Here is a 9,089-nt window from a genome sequence, read left to right as displayed (position 1 = left end):
TTGGTGACTTTCCGCGATTTATATGCCAGTGCGCCGCTCATAACTGAATTGTCGGCACCTGTGTCGATGAGGGCAGGGACAACATGATTATAAACAATACGGTAATGTCGGCAGAAACAGTCTTAGAAGTGTCGGAAAATAAAGAAAAATCAGAACGGTCGTCGTCGGGTCGTGGCGTCGGGGGAGGTTCTTTGAATGTTCGTTGGAAAGCGACTTCACATACAAAGTCGCGGTTCCTAGTTTACCCTGTGGCGACTCGGTGATTGGTTCCTGGGGGGAGCGCAAGACGACGAAGGCAAGCTAGGTGACAGGGACTGGCGAGGGGGTGGTGATCGCGATTGGCGGCGCTGAACAGTCGAAGGAACTTGCTGTTCTGTCCGATAAGCTTCGATTTCGTGGGGGGCGCTCACCGTAGCGGGGGCACCGCGCGTCAGGGTGGAAGCCGTGTAGCTGGCGGTACTGGCAGTCGCGGTCCACGTGACCCGCTTCCCACAGTGGTAGCAGAGAGGAACGGTTATCCGAAGTGCGCCATACACTTGTCTTAGTAGCGCTCTGTCGTGAGCCAGGTGATAGATACATAGGTGCGTTCGGGTAACTTTAGCCGGGTAGCGGATGCGAATGGGTATCCGAGAACAGATGTGTAGCCTGGTCAACGGGCCGCGTGATGGGACCTATAGGTGGTGGCGCAGGACCCCTCAATGCCACCGCATATGTTAGGACGGGGACCTCAGGTCTTGGTGGTGCGAGTGGTTACACCGCTTGTCTGGTTTAACTTCGGGTGACGTCCGCAAGTGCTGTCACAGGTATTTGGGGTCCCACTGGTCCTACTGATTGGGGTTGCCGCAGTTCGTCACGCACAATACTTCATACGAAGCGATGGCCTGCCTGTCGCTGTTGAATCCAGTACAGCATGCAGTAGCCCTAATGTCGTGGCGTTCGCACTGGGAGGACCGCTGCTAGAGAGTATGCTCCATCGTGGTTGCCTCACTCACGATCTAGGCGACAGTTGTTGGATTGCGTACGAGTCCGGCGAAAAGCCGTTCCTTGACTACACGCATTAAATGTCGCACCTTCTTTTCCTGGGACGTTGCAGGGTCTGCGCGCCTGAACAGACGAAGCATGTCCTCGACAAACATCAAGACTCTGTCGTTGGGTACCTGGTTCCTAGAATAGATGGCTTGTTCAGCTCTCTCCTTTCATTATGCGTTGCGGTACGCATCGCGGAGCTGTCGGCTTAACTCTTGCCTTGTCCCAAAGGAACCCTCATGGTTCTCGAGCCACGTCTTCGCAGAGTCTTCCAACGCGAAGTAAATTCTCCGCAACTTGCGAACATAATCCCACTAGTTGATGCTGGCAACCCGATAGAAGTGGTCCAACCAGTCTTCAACATCCTTAAAAGTGTCTCCGTGAAACCGTCTGGGTGTCTGGGGTGCATGAAAAAGATGCGGGAGAGAAGACTGGGCGTCGTGGGTTTGGCTCGCCTGGTTTGTAGTAGTCGTTGACATCGTTATTTCTAGTCTCGATGACAAGGGACCAAATTCGGGTGGGAGTCCTTGCAGGTGGCGGCTGCTTCCTTCCTGTGGGAGCTGTGGCGGTCTGTAAGGTGCAAGGAGTAACGGCAAAAACTTGGGAGCGAAAGTGCATTTACCCCGCAGTTCCAGCATTAATGTCACGGGCGAAACAACAGAGACAGCCAGGAGTCCCCGTCTTGACCGAAACCAGACTAAGGAAAACGTTCTTTTTTTCTTTCATCCCCCAAGTGAGTATATGCCACTGCGTATGCCTCATACGTGACGGCACGTGCCAATATTACGGCGCGAAAGTATGAAATACAATACCGCTTGAAACCAAGATGGCTTTCAACTTCCTATTCCCTATCAAGCGTTCCTGTTTTTTGCAGATAGAGGGTTGTGTTTATTGATTTGTTATACGTGGACTTTTGAGTGTTAATCGCCAGTGCTTTGGGGACTTTTCATGTATTACCGAGCTTTATGTATGTTCCGTTGCTGAAATAAGAAATATGTTCAATGGGCTTATATTAGCTTTCCCTGTTGGCCCAGCAAGTTTTGCAAATGCTTTTGTATTTGTTTTTCAGATATACTGAAATAAATAAAAAATAATGAAAACTGACATTTGGGGTTTGCGCCAATTCGAAATTTGGGGCAGGGCCAACTTGATATTTCGGTATGGGCCAACTATAATTTGGTTGTAGGCAAATGTGAAATTTAGGGGTAGGCCAACGTGACATTTGGAGGTGGACCAAGTGAAATTCGTGGTAGGGCACACTTAAAATCTTTGGGTGGGCCAATGTCCTCTGTAGTGTAGACCATGCATGACAGGAACACTACCTGCGTGGGAGCATTTTCCGCAAAGTGTAGTCCTCGCTTCTTTTACATTTAATTCCATTGCTTTTGATATTCGCATCACATTTACATGTGTCATTTTACTGTTGGGGGAGCCAACAGGAAGAAACAATTGAAAGAGTTACCAGCAACTTAAGCTGTAGCAAAAGGAAGGCAACTTGTCAATACACGGAAAGTGCATCGAGCGGCCAGTCGCACGGCAATTGGGCGTGTATTCGCAGGCTTCTTTCACGCTCGGAAAAACACTTTTATGTAGCTCCTATTGAGCAACAGAAAGCTGTATAGGGAGTTTTTCATGTCGCTCCACAATTTTTTCATTCACACTTTTATAATTAGGACAGTACTTCTTGAGTTGGATAATTTATTTCAATTACCTGTTTAAATATCAGTAACGAAAAAGATACTCGTGGCTACTGAACTGCACTGGAAACAATATGGACTAGTTTTTTTGAAGTAACGCAATTTCTCTTTATTAAATCGTGCTGCGTGATAGTTGGCACACCCTCTCTCTCTCTCTAAATATATATATGTCCCTGTGACTACTCTTTTCGTTTTATGTTTCTGTCCGACTGATTGTGACATTAAGGGGACGTTGACAACTATGTATATATAGTTGACAACTGCTATATACATAGTTGTCAACATGACCTTAATGCCACAATCAGTCGGACAGAAACATAAAACCAAAAGAGGAGGCACAGTGACAGCTATATAAATTTGGCTGTTTTGGCCAATGGCTTAAGCCTTGACAGCGATAGCAAGGCAAAAAATCAATTGAGTTCTATGATTTACGTGTAAGAACAACAATCTGCTTATGAGGCGCGCCTTAGCGGGAAACTCCGCAATAATTTCTGAAGACCTTGGTCATTTACCATGCAGCGAATGCAAGATACACGAGTCCTTTGTGTTTGCGGAATAGCCGCATTTATATTTTGTATGCGTGTCTTCACCACCACTCCGGCGTATCTTTATTCCGAGTGCACGGAAAGTTGTCGCGCGCTTTGCCGCTCCATGCCGCACATATGCGTACTCACTCTTCTGGTACATGGAGCAAATTCATTGGCTACACTTATCTGACTTTACGCAGGGGAGATCCTTATCTTCGAACTATTTTATTTGTTGGTGAAAAGGTAATGGCCTTTGGGTAGTGTCTGTATTTTTTAACACGAAAGTGTTTTATGCCGGGGTCCACCAAGACTTCACTGACGTATTTCCGTCACGGAAATACGTCATAGAACATAATACAAAGAAAGAAACCAGAAGAAAAAGTTCCACAAACATGCAAAATTTGGAAATCGAACCCACGACCTCTCGGTCCGCGACGATAGATCGCCGAGCGTTTAACACCATTGCGCCACAAACGCATTTGCAGAGAGCTACACAGACGCGCCTTATATATCTAACACTCCTCCGTGTACCCGCGCTCTTGCTCGGGGCGGTGCCGCCGCCTACGAGCAGAAAAGAGAAGTACTGCATTATGACACTAAAGCCCGGGATGCATGGAGCGAACTTTCTCGACGAACTTCACGCGTCAAGTAACGACGCGGCGACACGACGCAGGATGTTTGCTGTGTTGCAATACATGCGGCGAACGCCGCCGCGCGTTGGCCGCCGTGTTGGCGGCGGTCCCGGCCGCCCGCTTCGAACTAAATTTGGCGTTGTCCTTGTAGAATTCACTTAGTTGGAAGCAAATGACTGCGGTAAACGGCTTTCGCTTAGTCTCAGGCCGCTTCGACGACAGAGTATTATGGATAACCTTGAGTAGTTTTCGAGATCGCTTCTCGTTTCGAACGCGTCTAAGCCTAGCGAAAGAAATCTCCGATGCCAGCGCCATCTATCGGGGAAGTCGGGAGATAGGCATGACGACAGCATGTGGCCTCTGAGATCAGAAGATTTCTGTTGAAGGTTGTTGTAGAGAGCTTGCACTGCTTGTCTGTTTCCTCCTCGCAGATCAGCGGATATGGGATGTACAAATACAACGCGATTCCTGAGAGATCATACTAGGAACTACTCAATCGGTGCAGAGACATGCAGACACGGCAACACCAACGCGATTGCAGACGACGCGAAAAGGCGCGCGCGCGCGATACACCAGCATGCATTGCGACCGGAACTAGTGCCTCCTGATTGGCTGTCGTCCACCGCTTGCGCGCTAGACGCTTCCGGCGGCGGCGTTCGCCCGACGAAAATGTTTGGACAGGCAGATCGGCTGCGGACGGCAAATTTCTTGACGCCGGCCGTCGGACGTTCGCCGCCCGACGAAGTTCTTCGCTCGGACGCCGGTTATTCGCTCCATGTATTCCGGCCTTAACGCGCACCGACAGTGAACGCTTCGGTGGTCTCAGCACTACGACGCCTCGATGCCAGCATTCGAAGGGACGCTGGCATCAAGAAGCACTACCAACGCCACCTAGGTGGCGTTCACCGTACTCAGCACAGTGGAGCGTGGCCTCCGCAATTAGCTCTGAAAATGTTTCTGAAGTTGATCACGGAGGCTGCAATTACGACGCGCTGTACGCGCTGATTTGACTCGGTGACGATTCAGTTACGTGCTTTGTCTTGCGCGTTGTATTAGTGTGTCAGTTACGTGCTTCGTCTTTCGCGTTGTGCTAGCGTGTGCAGCGTAGTGCAGCTTCCATATGCACGACGGTTGCTCATGGTCATCGACGTTGGTAGTCGTGATGGAGGAGACGTGCCACCAGGCGTCAGCGTGGGTGCATCAACGCCTAAGGGCGCTTTAGCCACAAAACACCAATAGACATTATATATCAATGTGCAATAAACATTACACTACTTCTGTGAAGACACGTTTCACTTTCGTGTTCTATACCGATTCCTATATAAGAGGGATCAACCACATTTTTTTTTTCATTATTTTCACACTACAAATATTAGTAAAAATAGGAAGCGTGAGGCAGTACTACGCCGAGTATCTTAACTAGATGCTCCCAGATAAGCAATAAGACGTTATCAGCTGATCATACCCTTCTACTCCGAACAATATGCACATATATCCTAATAGGAGAAACAGTTATATTGATGATTCATGGTGTATTTCTGTGCAGTGCTCATAAAGTCGACGAATGACGAAGAAGAAAATACACGCAGTACAGGCGCTGTCCAGGACAGCGCCTTTCCTGCGTCTATATTCTTCTTCGTCATTCGTCCTAATTGTAAGCGCTGCACAGAAATGCACCATGAATGCTTACCAACTCGCTAAGTTTCCTGTCCTATTGCAGTTTATATTGATCACTTTGGGAAATTTTCGGAACATAAGAACGTATCTGATTCCGAGAGGCGAGACTGGAAAAGATCAGTGCAACTAGCTGGGAAAAATGCTTGTCACCAAAGTAAACGGCACAAGTGATAGTAAGCAAAACCACTCTCACCTAGCGGGATGCAACGCCTGCATGGCGGCCAGTTGAGTAAATGTGCACAAACTGTTGCTTGGAGTGAGGCCTAACTGTGATGCGGAGGATACGTCTTCCTCACTGCACGTCGACAACTCCACGTGAGTACCTGCCAGCGTTTTTTCGTAACAGGAATGGATGTCTCCATCAATGGTATAGCTGTGGCGGCAAGTGCTGAGAGATTTCAGGATCATTGGGAACAACGACGCATGACCGGGTATTACCATATGAGCTATGACGGCTCTCCAAGCTTTAGTCACACACGGAGCCATGGCACAAGTGTCCAAGTGCGGCTGCAGCTCCTCTAGCGTTTGAATTGGAGGCGAGGCAGTAGGAAGGACGCGAATCGCCGTGATGCTGGTCTGGACGTAATTTCCCAAAAAAAGCATGCCGAGCATCCATGACAACACTGCCAGATTGCGGTAGGCTTGCTCTTGTGCGTTAGGGAATGCATGGGACCGACCCGCAAACGTACTAACCATAAACAAGAGGAAATCTGGTAAAGGAGTTAGAAACTGTCGCCTACGGAACAGAATATGGTTACGGGTATGCACAAACAGTGCGACTATAATAATCGCCACTGCCAGAGCGATTGCAAACTGCAGAAATGACTTCCGAGAATCGATAAAACTCATGCGACTGACGATTTGGGGTCTAGTGAAAAAACACAGACGTAGAGGTGAATAGTAGGCGTATGGAAATAGATCCAGGTCCACCAAAAACGCTGTGCTTATCGGAAATAAAACAATATCTATAGAGTTGTTGTTAAAGGCATTCAAGGATTCGACTTTTGTCACGTTGACGGTGTTGTTCAACGCTTTATAAGCATTTATCAATGCCATTATTTCTGGCTTTGTTCTAATGTCTCCCATGGCGACACCGGTAACTTGCCCGACTGCTCTGTATTTCTGGCCTTTGGGAAATTTATAGGGAGATCCGGCATCGGGAGCAAAAAGGCTTGAGGCTGTGACATTTGTGCGCTGTTGACACCTCTTGTAACGGTCAACAGGGGCGTTTATGTCTCGTGAGCTAACACTCACCACGTTGCAGAGGGCATGCGAGAAATTGCGAAGGGTTCGGTTGTGCGACGCCGAAGAAATAATAACCTGGTTCCGCTTGATTCTCAGCAGCTTCGTTATCCATTTTTTCTCTACATAAGGAATATTTGAGATGAAGGGCACATATATTACTCTGCGTAAAGCCCAAAAGTCTGCACTCTGTTTCTTCAATATACCACAATCTTGGGCTACATAGTGGGCGTAAAACTCGCATTCGAACCCACGGCGTGTTAACAGGACAAATTTAACCGCCACTGGCAATTCACTCACTTTGGGATAGAGAAGTTCTACGTCGGCGTTAGAGAGGATCAAGATTGGTCGGTCCTGTGTCGCCTTCGACGCCGCCATTGTGCTCATCATATTAGGATGCAATTGAGCAACTGTTGGCGACATGAAAGAAAGCAAGTGGATCACTAGAACTTTGCAGCAGAGCTTCCCTAATACGCCTCTTTCGTTCAGTGCGTGGGAAAGCACTAGGCAGAACATATTTTGATCCATCCTAGTCGGTTTGAGTTTGCGCCTTGTATTCACCACTGTAGTATCGCCTTTTGTAAAAGCGTGTGTACTTGACAGTTGCCCGAAATTGGCTAACGTGCAGGGCATTGGATTCAGAGTCTAATAAACTCACTTATAAAGTTCAGAATGGATGTTGCTGGAAGCTGCCCGCGATATTATTTGCTGCATTCAATCACCCAGTCACCATCCGTAGTTATGTGAAGGGCTGTAACTTTCCTGAGTTATCCTTATATAGTAATTTCTCCATAGCTTGCCAAAGAGCAGCACCATTCAGGCCGGCAACACCACTAATGCGACCGATGTGTAGGATGTCTTTTGTATTCCCAAGAAATCGGTTTCGGTACTGGCTGCGACAGGCGATGGAAAAGACGTATATACATATACTTTGCATTATTGGCCGCATTGTTGTCGCGTAGCAACATTCAACGGCTAACTCGCACCACCAAGAACGGATCCCCAAAGCATATCTATATTACACTAGGGACACTCGCCTTGTGACTTCAGTTTCAAGCAAACAAAACCACCGGAGCAGCCGGGTACATAAATAGGGCGTGTTTATATGACTCATTTTCCATGCATCAAACATGATTTACAAGTGTTTGAAAGACTTGAATACCCGCTTGCCTGAGCAATGCGCTCAATATGGGTATCTACACCGACGAGCACGTCTCGGCCGTTTTGATTGGATGCAGAAGATCGACTGAACAGAAAACAATGTGCAGATCATACGCAGTGTGAGAATCGGTGCACACAAAGTCTTCATGAGGCAGCAAAGCAAAATGGCGCTTCACTACATGAGACGCCCAACATATTTCAGGGGCAAACGCGTAACTTAGCAACCATGGAGGACCGTGCACAATATGCAGATTTTTATTCAGCATTAAAGCGTGGTCAATTACAAGTCAGTACGCACTACGCCACTAGGCACAACGCAACGCCACCGTACATTGAGAGACGCACAGTGAGTTTCGGGGACAAATGCGTCCCGCAATCTCCATAGCTCAGCCTTCACCTAGAAAATGCGCACGCTCACTTTTAAACGATAAATGGTTCCATTGCAACACGCCTAACGCAACAAGCCTCTGATAGTGCTCGATGGCACAAGGGCGGCTTTTTTTTGTGCCGCCTTTTAAGGACGATGGTCTTTCTTGGGCTACCTAAACGCGAAAAACTGATTTCCGTCCGTCCGTCCGTCCGTCCGTGTGATTCCAGAACAAATGTGTAGCCTGGTGAACGGGCCGCATGATGTAGGTGGTGTAGGTGGTGGCGCAGAATCCCTCAATGCCGTCCGTCCGTCCGTCCGTCCGTCCGTCCGTCCGTCCGTCCGTCCGTCCGTCCGTCCGTCCGTCCGTCCGTCCGTCCGTCCGTCCGTCCGTCCGTCCGTCCGTCCGTCCGTCCGTCCGTCCGTCCGTCCGTCCGTCCGTCCGTCCGTCCGTCCGTCCGTCCGTCCGTCCGTCCGTCGTCGTCCGTCCGTCGTCCGTCCGTCGTCCGTCCGTCCGTCCGTCCGTCCGTCCGTCCGTCCGTCCGTCCGTCCGTCCGTCCGTCCGTCCGTCCGTCCGTCCGTCCGTCCGTCCGTCCGTCCGTCGTCCGTCCGTCCGTCCGTCCGTCCGTCCGTCCGTCGTCCGTCCGTCCGTCCGTCCGTCCGTCCGTCCGTCCGTCCGTCCGTCGTCGTCCGTCCGTCCGTCCGTCCGTCCGTCCGTCCGTCCGTCCGTCCGTCCGTCCGTCCGTCCGTCCGTCCGTCC

This window comes from Dermacentor silvarum, chromosome 8 (assembly GCF_013339745.2).
Source record: "Dermacentor silvarum isolate Dsil-2018 chromosome 8, BIME_Dsil_1.4, whole genome shotgun sequence".
NCBI classification, from domain to species: Eukaryota; Metazoa; Arthropoda; class Arachnida; order Ixodida; family Ixodidae; genus Dermacentor; species Dermacentor silvarum.
The sequence above is the reverse complement of the archived record's forward strand: the minus strand, read 5'-3'. Positions refer to the sequence as shown.